The sequence below is a fragment of the Lactuca serriola genome, chromosome 1 (genome assembly GCF_051521515.1).
Source record: "Lactuca serriola cultivar US96UC23 chromosome 1, Lser_US96UC23_V15, whole genome shotgun sequence".
Taxonomy (NCBI): Eukaryota; Viridiplantae; Streptophyta; class Magnoliopsida; order Asterales; family Asteraceae; genus Lactuca; species Lactuca serriola.
Genome location: NC_136408.1, coordinates 93,400,487 through 93,420,700, shown reverse-complemented (window position 1 = coordinate 93,420,700; position 20,214 = coordinate 93,400,487). Strand labels below are relative to the sequence as shown.

At 37.8% G+C, this 20,214-nt stretch overlaps 1 non-coding gene across 1 annotated transcript; it reads left to right on the top strand.

Annotated features, from left to right (window-relative positions):
* Positions 1–19,566: 19,566 nt before the first annotated feature.
* LOC145080637 (small nucleolar RNA R71) lies at positions 19,567–19,673 on the top strand. Its single transcript, XR_013695232.1, has one exon. It is a non-coding gene; the product is annotated as a small nucleolar RNA R71 (small nucleolar RNA).
* The last annotated feature ends 541 nt before the right edge of the window (positions 19,674–20,214 follow it).

The following is a 20,214-nucleotide window of genomic DNA, read 5'->3' as shown; positions in this document are numbered from 1 at the left end:
TCTTATCTATTCATAATAATGTCGATATGGTCCATCCAATATCATACTTCCAACTACTCACAAGCGACCAATCCTCAGCGAGCTTTGGATCGTCCTTTGATAGTTGTTTAATTATCTTAGTCAAAACCGATTCTTGTCCTTTTTCCCTCTAAATGCGCTAGACATTTGGAAAATTTTAGAATGTTCAAATATTATAGCACTTGCAATCGATCTTATATCTGAAGCATATGAGTCACGATGCATAATGTCTTACATAAAGATTTGATACTTTATCAATCTTCTGCCATAATATTTTATGAGTTATGTTCTTACAATTCGAACTATGAAGAGGAATTCCGTAATCATAATCGAAATTAAAAAACACACTATGTATCCTTGACTAAATTTATTAACATTCCACAACCTAATCCTTTAGATTTGAAATGAAGCATAATATTCTCTCCCTTAATTATAGCAAAACAACTTTTCAACCCTTGCGACTTTGCAAAGTATAACTCTTGTTTTCTATAATTAATATTGCTAACTTGCAATACTTGCCATAATAATCATACAAGCACAACTTTTATGCTCCCACTATCACGATGATTATTATCATATAAGCATAACACTTATGCTCCCACTAGCTTTGACATGTATTCAGAAACCAGCTTAACTTCCAGAAAAACAATACCTATTGAATTTCTTAAGTTCATGTTTCTAATACCTAATGCTTTGATAATTCTTTATCTAAGCTTATACATTTTTGCCTTAGATAGCTCATATGTGTGTCTAAACAATTCAGACTAATTGCTAAATCTCACAATTCGAATCATGGAAAGGGATACCGTAACCATAATCAAATTCGAGAATATAATTTTCACAATCACTATCTTCTTAAAAATCTCTCTTGGTGAAAGCATTTCCTCACAGTCATCTTCATGAAGGAGGGAATCTTATGACACTTAGATTTTAATGGTGTATGTGTTCTTATCCATGTGAATTTGTCAAAACCAAGGTTTGCGACAAATCCAAACTCATATGGACCGAACCTTCTCAATCTTGATTTCTTGCCTTATGGTAACACGAGTGCTCACCATGTCTTCCAAGTAGTTAAGCAGCTTACCCTTTCCTATCAATGTACTTTCATTGATTAAGGTGCTTGCCTTTTATGTGTTCAAATGAGAGCTCATAGAACTCACATGCATAGTTAACTCGATTGGAACGACACATAAACAAGATAGTGTCAACACGATAGGTCGTAAACCTCAAGTCGTGTGCTAGTGATGTTCGATAAGGTTTATTTTGATTTGTTCTTGAAACCTTTCAAGACCATTAAGACTCCCACTGACTCCTTGACATATAAGATTCTCTTGTCAATAAACATTTCTTGACAAACAAATATTCAAGAGTTGGTGTAGCTTTTATCAAGACGAAACACTTCACAAATTGGTCCTCGTTGGTCTTTGTCTAATCCAAGACATCACAACTTACCAATTTCAAATGTGCAAGAATAAGAAAACCTTTTTCCAAATTCTACATTTGATGAATGTTATAAACCTTCTTAAGACTTGTCACTCAATGTCACAATTTTAACTCTAAGACTTGTTTTGGAATAAAGTATGATTGACTTCTTGATTTAACCATTTTTTCAATTCTTGATTCCTCTTCTCAGACATACAATTGTACTAAGACTCACTTAGAGGATCAATTGAGAAATGGTTCTTAATCATTAAGACTTATCATAAAACATAATAAAAGGTACTCTCCCTTCTTCTTAGAATAGAGAAACTTTTATCTTTCCGTCTACTTGATTCTTCTTATTCGTTCTGCTATTGATTTAAACTCTTTCAATCAATTCAGAATTACACTTAATCTTATAAGTATAATCATATTTACTAAACTTTTAGTAAATCATGACGAATATCTTTGTTACTCTTGTGGTGGACTTGATCAACACACAACTTTGTGTACTTTATCTCCTAGTCCTTCACTTGACACTTTGTCAACGAATTAGTCTAATTTCCAAATATGAAATTTCTCATTCATCGTGCAACCAAGTTGCATGATTCCAAGTTTCTGTCCAATTGAAATTTAGGCGATGAGAAATTCTCCCTATTTGGTAAATTCTCGACATTTCCACAAACAACATAATTAAGAATTAAATCCATTATTGCTAATAATAGAAACATTCAAACATCAATTTTTCATACACGCCATTGCAAGGATAAATAAATAATATAAAATCAAAATTTATTTATTGCGGAAAAATTTGTCCTTACAATGCATTCATTGAAAAACTATGCTAATACATATTTCTTAGCAATCTTATTCTAACTCTAAGTAGTAGCTCAAGAATCTAATCTTTAAGTAATGTGATCGAAAGCCATTTCTTCACGGTTAGATTCTACTCACTTCTTCCCTTAAGCTTCCTCTCTTTTCTTCGATCCTACAAAACATCAATTGAAATCTTATCACATTATGTATTAAGAATCTAGAATAGGAGTTTAAAAGAGTTAGTCAATGGATTTTACCTAAAGTAGAGCCATACGTTTTGACTCTCCCATCTCTTAGATCTCTTAGGTAAATAGGGCAGCTTCGTCTCCAATGCCCCTTCTCTTGGCAATAAAAGCAAATTGACTCTTTTGGAACAGCACATGGAACTACTTCAGACATTGCCTGTCTCTTATGATCAAACTTTTTGATCATGGCATGCCTTTCGTTGCCATTGCCTATATTCATAGAGGTCTGGAAGGCAGATTCACCAATCAACTTTGCTATTCCAATGCGCCAAATCATTGTTGATTCAGCAGCAATAAGCATGTAGGTGAGATCTATAAGGCTCATGTCGTGGTTCATCATATAGTACTCTCTTACGAACTCACTATACGAGTTAGGAAGTAACTGAAGAACCCAGTCAACAGCCAGCTCCTCACAGACAATGGATCCCAACATTCTTAACCTATCAATGTGTGACTTCATCTCTAGTACGTGTGCACACACCAACTTTCCTTCTTCATGTTTATTTGCCAAAAAGGCTTGAGTGAGCTAGAACTTTTCAAGCCTTCGAACTTGTGGGTTAGGGAGAATAATTGGAAGAGGTGGAGGTAGTGAAGCATGATCTCTTGTTCCTCGATCGAATCGTGGAATATCATCTTCATGTAGAAAGCTTGTTCCACGGGATTTGGAATACCATAGTTGTCATACTTTGACATCTACAAAATGGGAGAAAGCAAATTCAAGTTAGTTGATTGATTGAGTCCTTAATAAGTCACCCAAATGAGATATTAAGGCTAGGACCCAACACAATACTCTACAACCTAGAAAAGGGATGCCGTAATCTAGTTGTAGAATATTTGAAGTTAAGTGAATGACGATTCACTAATTTCCACCATGAAAAAACAAAAAAGAAATTTAAGTTTTAAATCTATTGAAAATTCCTAGATCTTTTGAGATTCATTGAACCTATCAATGGCATGTTTAAATCTCGATATGCCCCTCTAGTTTGTGACTGGGATACCGAGGATCACAAAGCGGGTGTGAATAACCATGCAAACTTACATGGTGCCCCCACATGTTACAGTCACCTATTCGATGTGCCGGTTAACCACACACGCTCCACCGAACTATGACATACATTGAGTCACCCTTTTCTACTTTTGCTTAGAACCATTTAGTGTGTCGGTTAACCATATACGCTCCACTAATGTCTTCACAAGGGTACAAAGTGTAATTTCATGGAATTGCATCAATTCACTTTTGCCTAAAGTAACTAAGATTGGGAATTTTGTAAAAGCATTTAGTTATTTTTGTACTTCATTATACTTATAATGGAAGGTTTTTGTCCTATCCTACCCGTTCGGCTAACGACCCTCCACTAGTCAAGAGTGCGGTGGGTAAGAGTGGATACCCATTCAATCGCCATTTTATAGGCAATTTCCTTAAACACCCCTTATAGACCAGCTTCGTGAATGAGGCCTACTAACGATAAGACTGACTTTTACTCATACTTATATAATATTAGACTGTTAATGTTTTATATATATATATATATATATATATGTATATATATATATATATATATATATATATATAGTATAGGGTGTACTTTACACTTTTAAAATACTAGTTGGTTTAATTTAAAAATTATACCTTTAATTTAATTAAATGCAAACCAAAAACTATATGGATTTATTAAATCTCTTTTAATTATACACCTTAATTAATTAATAAAACCAACCATAAGGGTGTGATTTGAACTTTTCAAAACAATACTAGGGTTTTCGAATTTAACATTCCTAAATTAAACTTTTAATCAACTTTTAAATTTCAAAACTTGAGGGAAAGTTTTGAAACATTTCAAAACATTAGGGTTTAGAATTTAAATATATATCAAAATTAAACTTTTAATCAAAAATTTAAATTCCAAAACTTGAGGGCAAGTTTTGAAACCTTTTCAAAACATTAAGGTTTAACTATTTAAATTTCAAAAACAAAACTTTTAAGTTCAAATTTAAATTATAAAACCTAAGGGTGCAAATTGAAACTATTCAAACTAAATAGGTCAAATATTTATCTAATAATAATCCTATATTATCCATATTTAACCAAATCCATTAATTTTGATAAGGATAATCATTCCAAACATAAAAAAGCGATTTTAGGCAATAAAAACGAGTTTTGGTAATTATCCTTAACAAAATCTGCTCAAAAAATCGAAAATCTCGTCAACAGCACCCTGGACTCGTCGAGTCCACTGATGGACTCGCCGAGTTCAGCCTACTCGCCCAGTCCAATAGATGTACTCGCCGAGTTGGCGGCGCAGACAGCAAAAAAAATTCGTTTTTTCTGATCTTTTTGCATATATTCAATAGAAAAACGACCTAGGCTCTGATACCACTGATGGATTTTAGACTATACATCATTCCTGTGGTGTATATGCAAACCCTAATAGCTTTTGGATCTAGTTTGTCTAATGAACATGCAATTGAATATCCAAAGCTATAAACCCTAGATCTAACATGCAATTAATCATATTAACATAAAATAGGGTTTAAGATATTACCTTGATTGTTATGTAGCAATAACAATCTCAAATCCTCCTTGTAATGACTTTAGAAAGCTTAGAGTCACAAATGTCACTCCTCTAATGGTTCACAAACACCAAGAGCAACAGGGTGAAGAGGAGAAGAGAAGGAGGCTGCCCAAAACGTTTGAAAACCCTAAGGAACATGTCCACCACGTTTTTGGGGCTTAAGGGTCCTTTATATACATGTAGGCTATTAGGGTTTTGAACTAGGAAACCCTAAACTGACTGCTTAAGCCCTAAGCAGCCCATGGACCCTTCTTTAATAAGCCTTGGACGATTTCTAATGGGTTTGCCCATAGAATTCGTCCAACCTTATATTATAAGGTAATCCATAGCCCAATTGCAATTATCTTATAATTACAATTCCAGTCCCTTAAGTTTAATTAATCTTTTTTAGCCACAAAACTAATTACCAATTAATTCTTGACTAATATTAATTAAACAATATGATTTCTCCTTTAATATATTATTCTCATAATATATTAATAAATCATAATTAATCCTTTCTCTCCATAATTCATCCTATCAAGTTGCTTTGGTGAAGGCAACCCAAAAGGACCATGCACCATCGGGTCAAGTACATACCAAAATAGTTATGGACTTAGACACTAATCCAACAGGAACTTCTCTTCTGGGAGCCATTGCTACAAAAATAAACATAAAACAAAACCAACAAAAACATCCCAAAAGATTAGTATTAAACAAAATCTGAAACTGTTAGTGTCCAAGATTCACCGACGTGAAACCATAAGGGTTCACGATGTGAGTTCGTAATCAGAAGTCAGAATCAGGCAGAGCAGAACTTAAATCGGGCCAACAATGTCAATAGGGTTTATTCCTAGGGCAATTTCAAACTCATTACAGGCATATGCAGCAAAAACTTCACATATTTAGTGTAACGATCAACTTTAGAGGTATTAATTAATTTAATTTCTTCAGTTTTAGTTGGACTATGATTGGAATTTGACATCTTGAATTGGACCTTCTTGACTCTTGGGCCGAGATGTAGGCTGGCCACAAGCCGTATGCGGGGCGTAACCCGTCGTACGTGAGGCGTAGTGTCTCTTGAATGCGCGAGTTATGAGAGGCGTACGCGCAGCGTACCATAAGGTACCCCCAGCGTACGCGACCAGATGACAAAACCCTAATTTTAGGGTTTGAGACGTATATAAACCCCATCATAGCCTCCCATTTGGCCTCCTCACATATCCTTCACTCTCTGAAAACCCTAGTTCGTCCCTTACTCCTTTGTTTGTGTGTGGTTAATCTTTTGGGCTCATTTTTGTGAAGAAAATCTTGGAAGAAGAGAAGAGGAGTGGAAGAAGGAGAACTTGAGTACCTTGAGCTCAAGGATTTGGGATCATTTCTTCTTTTGGCATCCAAAAAAGGTATAAAGCTCCCAACTTTCCTCTTGTAAGCTTAGATCTTGGAGTTTTTGGAAGTTTGGACCTTTATCATGCAACTTCGTTTTGGAGCTTGGGATTGCTATCCTTGAAGCTCATAGTGTCCATATAGCAGTAAAGTTTCAATCTTTGAGGCTTTCATGAAGCCATGCATGAGATCTAGCCATCTCCTTGGAAATAGATGGTTGTTTTTAGAAGTTTGAGCTTATGCGAGTCTTGTAAGCCATCAAGTAAGCAAAATTATGGTTTAAGACCTGGATCTAAGATTGTAGCTTCTGACTCGGAATATTAAGCACTTAATAGAGAAAGAACTTATCATGGTATTACGCTGAGTGTACGTGTAGGTACACCCAACGTACTCGCCATCAAGCAGTTACGCTAAGTGTACTCAGGAGTACGCCCCGCGTAACACAGTCAGTTTGGACCTTGAGTATTGGGCCTCGGTGTGGGCTGTATTTTGGACTTTGGGCCTTAGTGGGCCAGCAAGAGTTAGATTATGGGCGGGCAGTTTTGGGCTTATGAAGGGCCATATGTGAAGTAGGCCCAATTTAGTATAACTGGGCCATTTGTCACACCCCAAAACCGGAACGGCGGAAACGTTCTGGGGTGGATGACGTCATGTCAAGCATCACAACACATCCATTATAGTAATCAAAGTACAACAAAACATTGCATTAATAGTAATAGTTTTACATGGTTACATTACAAAACACCAAAGTAATTCAAGTAATACAGACAAATATATGTAAGTACAGCGAGGCACTAAGCCATCTTCATCAACTGCTCCGGGGATGTACCTGTCTAATGCTAACCTGAGAATACAAGTTATTTGAAAAGCGAGTATCAGCATTTTTACAATGCTGGTGAGTTCATAAGTATTTAGTGTCATTTTGTCAAATAATTTTATGAAGTAGTAGTTAAGTATTTACTGTGTATTAGAGTTCTTTCCAAAAAATCCTATATTTTCTTTAAATAAAACAGCCTTCTACCAAGACTGGTCAGTGTTATGTGGTAAAAAGTAGTTTTCCCTAAATTGCTATCATTATCAAAATATTGAATTTGATTATTAAAGAAAGCAACGACATCAGGGAATAACATACGCCTCAGCAGTGAGGACTGCTGACTAAGGCAAGGAATCATAGACTCCAGGAGGGTATCGAACGAACTACACGCCTGGTTCAGTCTAACAAAAGAAGACATAGACCCCAGAAGGTACCAAATGAAAGGTACAACTGGTAAGGTCTAAAACAGTGATTATAGACCGCAGACAGTATCAAATGAAAGATACATCTTGCAAGGTCAAAACAGAGAATACAGACCGCAGACATTATCAAATGAAAGATACATCTTGCAAGGTCAAAACAGAGAATACAGACCGCAGACAGTATCAAATGAAAGATACATCTTGCAAGGTCAAAACAGTGTGACTCTGAAAATGAGTTACCAGCATACAGTGTAAATTGTCGGTGAATACTGTTACCTTAAGGCCATGACTTATAAGGTAACCCGGGATACTCGTAACCATACTAACCAACACTATAGTACCAGACGCCCTACAAGCATCTATATAATGTGACATTTGTCACCCCTTGGCTTGGTGAGCCGTGGACTGTAGCTAGCAGTCAGGGTGCGGGGGTGTCAATCCCGTATAGATCTATACACACAATGTCCGCTCTCCCTACAGGAGACTCTGGTTACCAACAAGACGACAGAGAAGTCCGTGTCCCGAAGATGCATCCCAAATAGTGGGTAATGACTTCCAAACAGTGGGTAGTGGGTTTCTAATGTAAGTGCTGACCTAGAGGTAGAGACTCTTAACTGAATTGACTGAAGAAAACTCGTATGTCTATGCTTGTGTACATAATATATAACTAATGAATCAAACGACCTTCGGATGGACATACGATCCCACCATACCAAATCTCAACGAAGAAAAGGAAATAGGGCAGACAAGCCTTCCTAAGTCCTTCAATCATTATTTATATGCATCTATACAAGCACAGACATACATCTAACTACGATTGAGTGTGTATCAAGTGGAATCATATCGTGAAGTACAAGTGTACAGTGTAGAATAACCGACTTGTGAAGTATAAGTGTATAGTGAAATATCCGAGTCGTGAAGTATAAGCGTACAGTGGAACATCCGAGTCGTGAAGTATAAGCGTACAGAGTGGGATAATCGAATCGTGAAGTATAAGCGTACTAAATGTAAGTGTATCACGAAATGGAAATGATGATAAGTGAAGTAAGAGCGTCTATCAAGTATAAGCGACTACAAGTATAAGCGATATAGAGACCAAATCCGGTATAAGCACTTCAAGAAGTGAAGGCGTTACTAAGTAGGAGTATAAAATCCGTATAAGCGAAGCAGCAGTAACTAACAAGTAAAAGTATACGTCGTGAAAGGGAGACTTTGATGAAAAACCTTTATACTCGGAGTAAAACACAATTTGTATTCTTTTGTAAAATATGTTCGAAAACCTTTGAAAATCTTTCATAAACCAGTTTAGAATAAATTGAAGTAAAACAGTATAAGTAAGAGTTTTGAAACAATTGAAAACCATTATAGTGTCCTACTCGGTAAAACAGTGTACAATGGTAAAATCTTGTGCATGCGGGTTATCAATAACATGTGATTGATATGCACTACTAGAAAATAGACCTTTAATGACGCGCAAACAATGACACTCGTTGATAGAGGACGCGCATTGCTGTGTGCCCTAAAAAATGATGTCAATTTTGCAAAATTTGAAGGATAGTGGACACGCATTTGTGCGTGCCCTAAAATTAGTGTAAGAAAAGAAAAAAAAGAAATGCGGAGGGCGCCTTTCATAAAGTGTGCGTCCTCTACATGTGTCGCTTTATATTTTTTTTCCTAAACGCGCGTTTTTAAAGGGGGGAAATGAAATCGTCTGAAATCTAAAATTTTGAAGAACCCCGCTTCTACCCTCTCTCCTCAGTATCTCCCTTTTCATTCACTCCTTCCTTCTCTCTGTAAACCCTAAGCCATCGCCACTGCCACCGCCATTGAGCCTTAAAAACTCAATCCACACTAGAATCCTACAATAGAACCCTAATAATCCTTTTGAATCAACACATCCTTTTGAATCGGCTCGTCTTCCTTTACCTCTATACTCTCTCTCTCTCTCTCTAAGCCCTAAGCTGCCACCACCAACATCGAACCCGATAAGCTTTAAGAGTTTAGATTGCATCTAGAAACCTAAGCACGCACTTCCGCCATCTCAAGATACCAGTTCAAGATCGAAACACCAATCCCTTTACCTCTATACTCTCTCTCTCTCTCTCTCTTGAGGACCGACTCTCGCAGGTATGTTTGTGTAATCAGAGTGGCAAAGGGAAGAAAGTTGACCCATGGAAGAGCATTAAGTCTGGGAAGAAATCCGGTGGGAGTTCAGGATCTAGGGAAAACATATACCTCCCACTGGTGCCTTCGAAGGATCCGAATTCAGGTTGAGTTTGGAGTGCGTCTAATGAAATCTGATCATCGGCGATGCAATAACGGTTCTCTCTCACACTCGAACCCTAGATCTCGCTTCCTACCCTCCTTCATCTCTATTCTCTAAGACAAAGGATTCCAATAAGAAGGATGTGGGTTGATTTGCGTTGGAGATGGCGCTCCTAGAGATGAGCTGCTTCCTCCTCCAATAAGAAGTATGTGGGAGCGATTCTTAATGTATACTGACGTTATCACCTTCACCTCCCCTCATCTATAACTTCACCGTGGTTCTGCACCTAGCTTTGCCACCGGTCGCTTCTAGCTTTGCACTCATTGGTATGGAACGCCACCTCCTGTTTAGTTTGGAGTGCCTATGTTGAATCACTCTTACTACTCTTATTCCTTTGCTCTTTGCCGCCACCTCCTGCTGTGCACCGTTGCTTCTCCGAATCCTCTACCGCCACCTTTTTCGGGCTTTATTACCCAGAAATTTGAGGTTTACTTTGGTTTAGGTGCGATTCTTCTTCCTTTTCACATCGTATAACTTTATCTTCACTCTAATTCTCATCTTTTGCATTCCGATTTTATTTAGCCTCTCAAAATCGATCTCAAGGTCGATTTTGCATGTATTTTGACTTTAATCAATTCACTTTGACATTTGACTTTAATCTATTTTGACTTTAATCAAGGTCACTTTAGTTTTGGTTTATTTATTTATTAAGCAATTCGCTTTCATATTTGGAAATTCAGGGGGTTTGACTCTTTATAGTTTAAAGGAGGCAAGAACCTGTACTAAGGTTCAAATTTAAGGATTTACAGAATTGTGAAGGGGAGAAGTCGATTCACAGACTAGGCAGCGAGACCAACATTTGCTGATTGGAATGGCTCTGTAAGTAATACACCTTTTTCCTTTTATTATTATATATTTAACGAGGGTATTTTGGTCTTTTCATTTAAAACTTTACAAACTCCACTACTTTCCAGGATGTTGCAGTGACAATTCTTTTAGAACAAGATTTTCATCTAGAGAATCTCTATGAAAAAACAAGAAGGAAGGTGAAACGACAGCTGTGTCCTTATCCATTTCCAGGCCTTCATCAAATTATAATAATAGGATGGAATGGGCAATTGGACCTCAAAAAGGTATCAAGACACTGATACCTTAACTTTTAACTGAATGCTTTTATTAGAAGTGAAACAGTAAAACTTAATGATAAACTTGTTTGTGATTTCCTACGGTTGGTCCTGTGGTTGTGGTTCCAGTTGAAAATGCTGATGGAGAGGAGGATGCCATTTTTGGTTTTAATAAAACCCCCTCAAACTCAAATGGTCCTGTGGCTGTGACCATGAGTGAAAAGACGTCTGAAGCATCTGAGGAGGCTGATGAAACTATAGAGGATCAAATGCAATCCAGGTTTCTGTTACTTAGGTTGTATTTCATATTGGAGTAGACAATAGTTTCTGATAAATGTATGTACTTTAGTGGTTCAGAAATGAAAATGCTGATGGAGAGGAGGATCATCTTGAACAACCTACCACATCTTCATCTAATGTACCCAAGAATTTACCAACGGAAGGTGACATGTCATTGAATACGGGACCCGAGTGCAGAGAGTCGAAGCAAGAGACTTCTTCTTCTTCTTATTCTTCTTCTTCTTCTTCTTCTTCTTCACTCCCTACTCCAAGTCATCAATACCCAGCTGTTCATACATCACCAAATCCAAACTTCAGTTTTGGGTTCATGCCACCAATGATTGGAAGCCAAGTTACATCTTTTGAAAACACCAAGTCTCAGGCACGCGATGCTTCTCATGTCCCAAGCTTTGTAGTAAGACCTTACCACCCTAATTTATTTAGTTATTTATTTATAATCCATTAATTAATTAATTAAAAAAGAAAATGATTTTTTTAAGAAAATTATTTACAGGTTTAGCAACCGTTTGATCCAGCAAGCTATGGACCGTATGCTTCAGCATCCCCTACTGGTTATAACTCTGCTTCGGTTGCTGCCAATTCCATGGAATCTTTTAGGTCATAATTATATTGGATCAGAGCACTTGCTTCCATGTTTGCTTCGTGAAGGTGAAGGTGTAGCAGCTCGTGTTCTTGAGAATTTAGGTGCTGACCCAAATAACATTTGCACACAGGCAAGTGTGTTCGCTTTATTTTTCATGTGCCGGAAATACCCTTGTCTTATGTGCAATGTTTATACTTGTTGAATGGGTGATTAGAATGGTTGGGGAGAGTGCAGAAGATGTGGGTGCTGGAGTTGGTGGTGGGAGCTCTGGAAACCAGATGCCAACTCTAGCTCTAGAAACCAGACGCCTTATCAGCACCACCACCAGCTTTCGATTTCATCAACGGATGCTTCCCGTTCTTCTTCCCCATCCCATTCGCCACCAACCACCGTGACCCCGCCTTCTCTTGTTTCACATTCGACCCCCACCCCCAAACTACACTGTACGATTAGATATTAGGTTTTGAATTTTTTTTGCTAGATACCTATATTGATAAATGATTTTATATTTGTTATTAATTGGCTTATTTTGTTTTGCCTTTGTTTATTTTATTTTGCATGTGTTCCATATATTTAGTTGGCTTTGTTTGCATTAGGACTCAACATATATATAAGAAGTATTCTTATCTATTAACCAAGTAATTGATTTAACTTTTTACATTATGAAGTGCAGATTATAGTAGGATCATCAATTAACAGTTTTTCTTATCTATTACAAGGTATAACAGAGAATGCAATTTAATCACGACAATGTTAGGCCAGTACAGGTATTCTTGCTTGCCATATGTTGTTTATCCGTAACTCTATGCAGTTAATTTATACCCTTCTTATTTACATGGCAGTTGCAATCTGTGGAAGTGCTCCCTAAAAAGGCTGTTAATTTACAGGATTTCTTGAAATACAACGAATCATCTCTAATGAAGCTGCCTTGTAAGATATTTCATCCCATTCCACTTGGTGAAGCTGCTGTTGTTGGGAGGATGAAGGATGCAAATTCAGTAGCAATGCCTGAAGGTTCATCTTTATATGATTTGGTTCAAACGAGAATCACTACCACACATGCTTCTATTGGAGTGGTGGTTTGCTTGAGGGAAGAGTTGTCTCTTGTAAAAGATAAACCTGCTCATTTTGCAATTGACCAAGTGAGTTAACTTTTTCTCTTTCTCTTTGCAAGTTTCATATTACTGTTATTTCTAACCATATATATATATATATATATATATATAGAGAGAGAGAGAGAGAGAACAAAAGTTCAATGCTATAATTGACAAAAACTTAAAAGTACACTGCTATGAAAGGATAATGCTATATTCCGCAAAACATCATTTATTTGTTACTTTTGTTATGTGTGTGCATGTGTGTTGCTGTTTGTGTATAACAGAAAAAAAATACCTTAACATACACACACGTATTTATAACTCATAAACATTATAAAAAATGACCTTTATAAAAAAGAATTGAAACAGGGATTAGCATTGTTGATAACTTTACGAGTTCTTATGGGTGGTGTTAGATGGAATTGTGATGATATACTCTCTAGTTCATAGGATCAAGAATTGTCATTGTTGATAGCTTTACAGGTAATATTTACAATTTGTATGAGGGTATTCTTGTCATTTTGATTGTCATTGTTTAAACACACAACGGAAATTGGAAAGCGAATGAAAATGACAAGTGATTTTGTGTTGTGTTTACAGGGTTGATGAAAGCGAATAGCTCTCGAGTTAGAAGTGGAAAAGAAAGATCAAGCCGAAAGAGATAAGACGCTGAAAATGCAAGTGTTGTATTCTTCATTTCAATTGTTAGTATGAAACATAGAGTAGATTAGATGAATGCAAATTTATATATTGTAAGAAATAGAATTGTATGACATTAAAGTTTATTCAATGGATTGTATTTTTTTGTATATGGTATTTTATTTCTATTATGACACATTAAATGCAAATTTAATTTAAAAATTAATAAATATATAAATATATATTTTTATAAATATTTAAATTTACGATACGCAAAAATGTGTGTCATCTTCATTTATGACATGGCCTTTCTTGACAAGGGCTTTCTTGATACGCATTGCGTGTCATTAACACGCGCGTCGTAAGGTTACGACACGCGAATGCGTGTCGTCTTCCTTTATGACAGGGCCTTCCTTGATACGCATTGCGTGTCGTAAACGCCCGTCGTAATTGCGCGTCGTCTATAGATGACGCGCAAAAGCGCGTCGTCTCTCTTTATGACAGGGCCTTCCTTGACGCGCATTTGCGCGTCGTCTGAGCCTTTTACGACGCGCAATGAGCGTCGTAAAAGGCTGTTTTTCTAGTAGTGATGATAACTGGCATGTTTAACTTGTATTCCCCCCTATAAAACATGTAAAAACATTTAAAAGGTTCATTTAGGGGTATGAACTCACCTGGTGTAAGTAGGTCCGACGAAGGTGCCGTTTGGGCGTTCGGTGCCACGCAAGGACTCGAACACACACAATGACCTATTTAACATATGATAACATATGTTCACATAAAATTAGTATATTAAATACCAATTAAACAAGTATACGCACTCAAAGGAGCAGAAAACACTTTAGATAAGTGTTTGGGTGTCCCGGGTAGCGTATAAAGGTGTGTATGGCTTAGGAATGGAGTTTACTCTCCGAGAGTAAACCCCTTTATATGATGTTTACGGCCCAGGGACTACTCACCATGATTTTACGGCCGTAAACTCATGGTTATGGGTTATAGTGTGTTTTAAGGCTTCTACTTGCTCATGGAATTATTCTAAGTCCAAAACCATAAGGTGTGAATGAGTTTAAAGCATGAAATGGCCCCTTTGAGGAGTTTACGGCCATAAGCAAGGGAGCTTATGACCGTAAGCTCCTATACCCTCTTTCTTTTGGTGTTTTAAGGGCTTAAGTGGTAGTGGGTAATTTCCTAAGCATTTTCCCAAGTCAAATGGAGAGTTTAGGGCACCAAATAACCCCTTTGTGGGAGTTTACGGCCCAGGTACCCTTCCATGAGGGGTTTACGATCGTAAACTCCTTATGGAGTTGTTTTAATTTCATTTAAGGTCCCTAGCTTGTGTTGGTCGTTTCTAGAATTTAATCCAAGGCCATTGGTGTGTTTAAGGGCATTTTTAACACACAAAAATGAGTTTACTCCCCATGAAGAGGAGTTTACGGCCCAAGCATGTTCTTGGGAAGTAAACTCTTTTTTACTCTTCCAAATGCTAGTTCAAGGTGTTCTAAACCCGATTCCATAAGCCTACAAGTCATATCTAAGCCTTAGGGACAATTTGGAGGGGTTTTGGGGCTTAAAAACCCCATTAATTGGTGTTCACAACCCAAGAGTGTTCTTGGGCCGTAAACTCATGATTATGTCCCTATCTTATGTTTTAAACTCGAATTTGTACGCTAGATAAGTTATACAACGAGTTAGGATAGTTTACCTACTCGTTTGGGGCTCGAAACGGACGATTTTTGGCTCGAATTTAAGTTGTAGAGAGAGAGAGAGAGAGGGGTGAGTGTAAAAGGTCTCCAATGGACTCCACTCACCCTTATATAGGGGTTGGAGTTGGGGCTCATTGGGATTCTATCCGATACTGTCGTTATACGGGGCTTTTGGTCGCACCCGATTTAGTGCTCGTAATAATAAAAACTAACTTTTTCTAAATTACTTTGGAAATGTAATTTAAGTGTTTTCATTTACCTTATTACGACTATAACGACATAAAAACATAAATAAATAAAACATTTATTTATTTAACGACCTCTTATTAACGGAACCTTTATACAGTGGAATATTCTGTTAACGGTAACGGGGTAATGTAACGGAATAAACTTTGGGTTGTCACACCATTGGTGGGCCTTTAATGGGCCAGTGGAGGACTTAGAAAGAATTAAAGGGTTTGGGCCATGATTATGACCCACACCATAGTAGGGGAAAAATAGTCATTTTACCCATCGAAAGATCCCTATTTTGATTAAGTGTTTGATTTGTCATGATAGCCGGAGAGCAGCCGGGACAGCAGTCAGGGATCTTTCACTCGGGTTTTCAGCAGTCAGCATTCCGAGGTGAGTTTCCTTCCAGTAAGAACGGGTCTACGGCCACAATGCCGGCCCGTTTAGTTTGCAGTTAGTTCTGGACTAGTGTTCGATGCAGTAGTTCAGGGTGCTTGATGTCTTTGTGATTCAAGCCCGTCTATGTGCTATGTGTTTCGGACTTCGGTCCGATGAAGTATGCAGTATATGTGTTTATGTTAGTTGATATGTTATGTTATGTTATGTTCAGTCAGTACCGGACTTCGGTCCGATGCAGGGGATAAGGTCCCAGTCAGTTCTGGACTTCGGTCCGATGCAGCTAGTTCCGGACTTCGGTCTGATGCAGAGGACAAGGTCCCAGTTAGTTCCGGACTTCGGTCCGATGCAGTTTCCAGACTTCGGTCCGATGCAGAGGGCAAGGCCCTGGTCAGTTTCCGGACTTCGGTCCGATGCAGTTTCCGGATTTCGGTCTGATGCAGTGGGCAAGGCCCAGTATGTGCTTTATATGTTATTGTATGGTATGTGGTAGTTTGGGGGAGCTCACTAAGCTTTATGCTTACAATTTCAGTTTTGGTTTCAGGTGCTTCTGCTAGTAAGGGGAAGAGCTCGGGATAATGGCATGGCACACACCACAGCTTCAGTTTAGCCTGGGAATTTACTATGATATTTTGATATGATTGATACAGTCTTTGTTTTGAATACTGTTACTATGACTTTGAGTTACTCGTTCCATGTTTTATTATATATGACGTTTGATGTTGTGATTTTTAATAATATTAAAACAAAAAATTTTGGGTCGTATTTTGGGTCGTTACATTTAGGGTATCGATTTTTATATTTAAGTGAAATGCAAACGCTTACCCCTAAATCTAGCAAATAAGTCAACAATAAACAATGTAAAGAAGATTAATTTACTTAAATTGGAGGATTACGTAAGCACAAGAAGAATAAGAGAGGATGACGACCGTAATCGAAACAAAGGGGGGGGGGGGACCAAAATCCGTTTTAACTTCGTGGGAGAATAAAGTAATGGTTTAGGTCAAATGGTTTCTGCCTTTTGCTGTGGTCCCGTGTGTTTCAAAATTCACATCGTGAATCCCTATGGAGTCACGTCGTGAGTTCGTTTTGGGCTGAACACTTGGGGCATTCGATTAAAGATTAAGTGGGCTGGACTTTGAATAGATTAATGAATTGGGGAATATAATGGCCTAACAGAAAGGTGTCCGTAAGTCACACCAGACTCACGTCGTGAACCATAATGATTCACAACGTGAGTTCATCTGGATCTTCAAACTTCAATTTTTAATTAATTAAACCATCTAATTTATTACCACTTAATCCTACTAACCCCACACTAAGTATTTTACTATGCAGAAAAGGTTCAAGATGATAAGATTGATTTTCTTAGAAAAATAACAATGCAAAAACTAAAAAGAAAATAAAAGAAAATTCAAACCAAAGTCGGGTTGCCTCCCAAATAGCGCTTCTTTTTGATGGAGTCGTAAGCCGGACTCTGTGCCTCCTACGTTGAGCTGTCAGAGGAATCCATCACCACCTGAATCTTTTGCTCTTTCCATCGCCTCTTGTACGCTTTAACACGTCGAATGTACGCCTTTTTCGATTTTCCTTTTTATCCTTCGCCTCGTCTATGTCAAGCTTCCTTTTTGTCCCTTTTTTTTCAATTTTTCTTCATTCTTCTTTAGATCAATAGGAACCTTCTCCTCTTTTGCCACTGGAACCGTCTCCTTGGAAGTAGACTTGTCTTCATCACTTGACAAATCATCGTTTTCCTCACTCATCAAAGTTGTTGGTTTTGTGTAGGCAATGGCTTCAACGAAAAACAGAACAGATGCTTTTGGTTTAGTGCGTTTTAATTGATGAATCGTCTTGATTTCCTCCTCCATGAGCTTTTCTAATTCTTCAAGTTCATTATCTTCACCAATATTGAACACCTCTTCTTGAATATCACTCCTTTGGAAACCATCTTCTATCCCAAAAGTTTCCTTATCATCACCAACCCTCAAAGTGAGCTTGGGTTCACGTATATCAACCAAGGCACCAGCAGTATTAAGCAACGGGCGACCAAGAATAATGGGGACATCGGGATCTTCTTTCATATCCAAAACCACAAAGTCTATTGGAAAAAAGAATTTCCCAATTTTTACGAGAATATCTTCCACAATGCCCCGGGGTTGTGTTACTGAACGATATGCCATGTGAATAGTCATTTTTGTAGCCTTCAACTTCTTAATATTCAACTTTTGATAAAATGAATAAGGCATAAAATTTATGCTAGCCCTAGAATCGGCTAAAGCATAAATCTTAATATTATTCCCAAACTCACATGGAATAGTGAGGCGTCCAGGATCCCCCATCTTCTTAGGTATCTCTCCCAATACATCTTTTGAACTTTGTTCACTAAGAATGACCTTAGAATTTTTCTTTAGTTGCTGACGAGTGTTTACAAGATCTTGTAGGAACTTCTTGTATTCTGGAATTTTTGAAAGTGAATCGATAAAAGGGGTATTAATAGGAATACCCTTTAATTGCTGAATAAACTTCTTATGTTCCCTTTCCAATGGACTGAGATGTGCTCGAGATGGAAACGGCAAAGGCGGTCGGTAAGCCGGAACGAAATCTGAATTTTTCTGTTCAGACTGAGCCCGCGTCGTGAGCATGGCAGGCTCACGACGTGAGTCTGGTAGTTCAGCAACATTTTCATTTTCGAGTTTTGTCTTCTTTGGCTTTGGTCCGTATGGCTTTGGCTCCACTTCTAGGGCTTCTAAAAACTCAGAGATTGCTTCTTCTTCAGTCTCAATCATCATAACATGGGATTGAGCCTTCTTTTCGGGGAATTGTGAGGATAATTTGTTGCTCACCAAAGTATTTAGTTGACCAACTTGGACTTCTATATTATAGATTGATGCTTGATGATTTCTTAATGAGGCTTGCTGGTCAATCATCATTTTATGTTGTTCTTTCATCATATTCATGTGTTCCTTTACCACTACACCAGTATCATTATGCCTTTTCTCGGAAGCTTCCATAAATCGGGTCAACATGTTTTCCAAATCTACTTTCTTCTCGTGTGGTGGTTGCTCTTTTTGGTAGAAGCCTCGGCTTGTCTGCTTAAATTTCTCTTCCTTTTGCTTCTTGTATTCATCATATGGTAGCCACTCTTTCTTTGTTTTCCTCCATTCCTCATCATACTTATCCCCACTTGAATAACACACTTGAGCTTTCTTGTTCCCATATTCATCCAAATGGCAATCCTTAGTCAAGTGTGGCCCACTGCATCTCTCACATCCCACTCTTATTGCATGAATTGATTGGTCCATTTGGTTCAATCTCCGATCCATAGTATTAAGCATTGCCATCATATCAGCCATCTCTTCAGAAGGTGCACCTCCACAGCCTTTTACTCCATCTTGTTTTGGGTTGTGATATTCTTGAGAATGCTTTGCAAACTCTTCAACTAGTTCCTTAACTTCGGCCAGATTTTTCTTTGTAAGTGGCCCTTGAAAATCAAGGAGTTGCCTTGTCAATACATTGACCCCATCATAGAATATAGACACCTCTTGTTGAATGTTAAGGTCATGTTGAGGACAATTCCTTAACAACCCCTTGTAACGCTCCCATGCCTCGTAAAGTGACTCACCCGGGTTTTGCTCAAAATTGGCTATTGCCTTTTTGAGTTTAGCAATCTTGGATGGCGGGCAAAATTGGTCCAAAAATTGTTCGCGCATCTGAGCCCAAGTAGTAATTGTACCAGGTGGAAGTGCTTTTAACCAATCTTTTGCAACTCCTTTAAAAGTAACAGGAAGCATCCTTAATAAGACAATATCTCTATTAACATTTGGGACATTAAAATATTCTGCAATGTCATTGACTTCATCAAAGTGCTTAAACTCATCCTCATGATCTTTTCCATAGAATGGAATATCCTTTAGTGCAGTAAGGATATGTCCCTTCAGCTCGAATGTGGCAGTGGCTGGAATAGTGGGTTGAACTAACCCAGGACCAACATCATCTCGGATCCGCTTCTTGTAACCTCCCAAGGACATTTCTTCAATATTCGCCATCTCGTTTCTTGGCTCGTTCTTGGGTTCACTTGTATAAAGTCCAAACTCGACTTCGGATTCGTATTCGGATTCGTTTGGGATAGGTATTTGATCTAAGTTTTCAACCTTGTTCTTTTCCTTTAAAGATGAACTCGACTCTTCCATTCTCTTTCCCTAC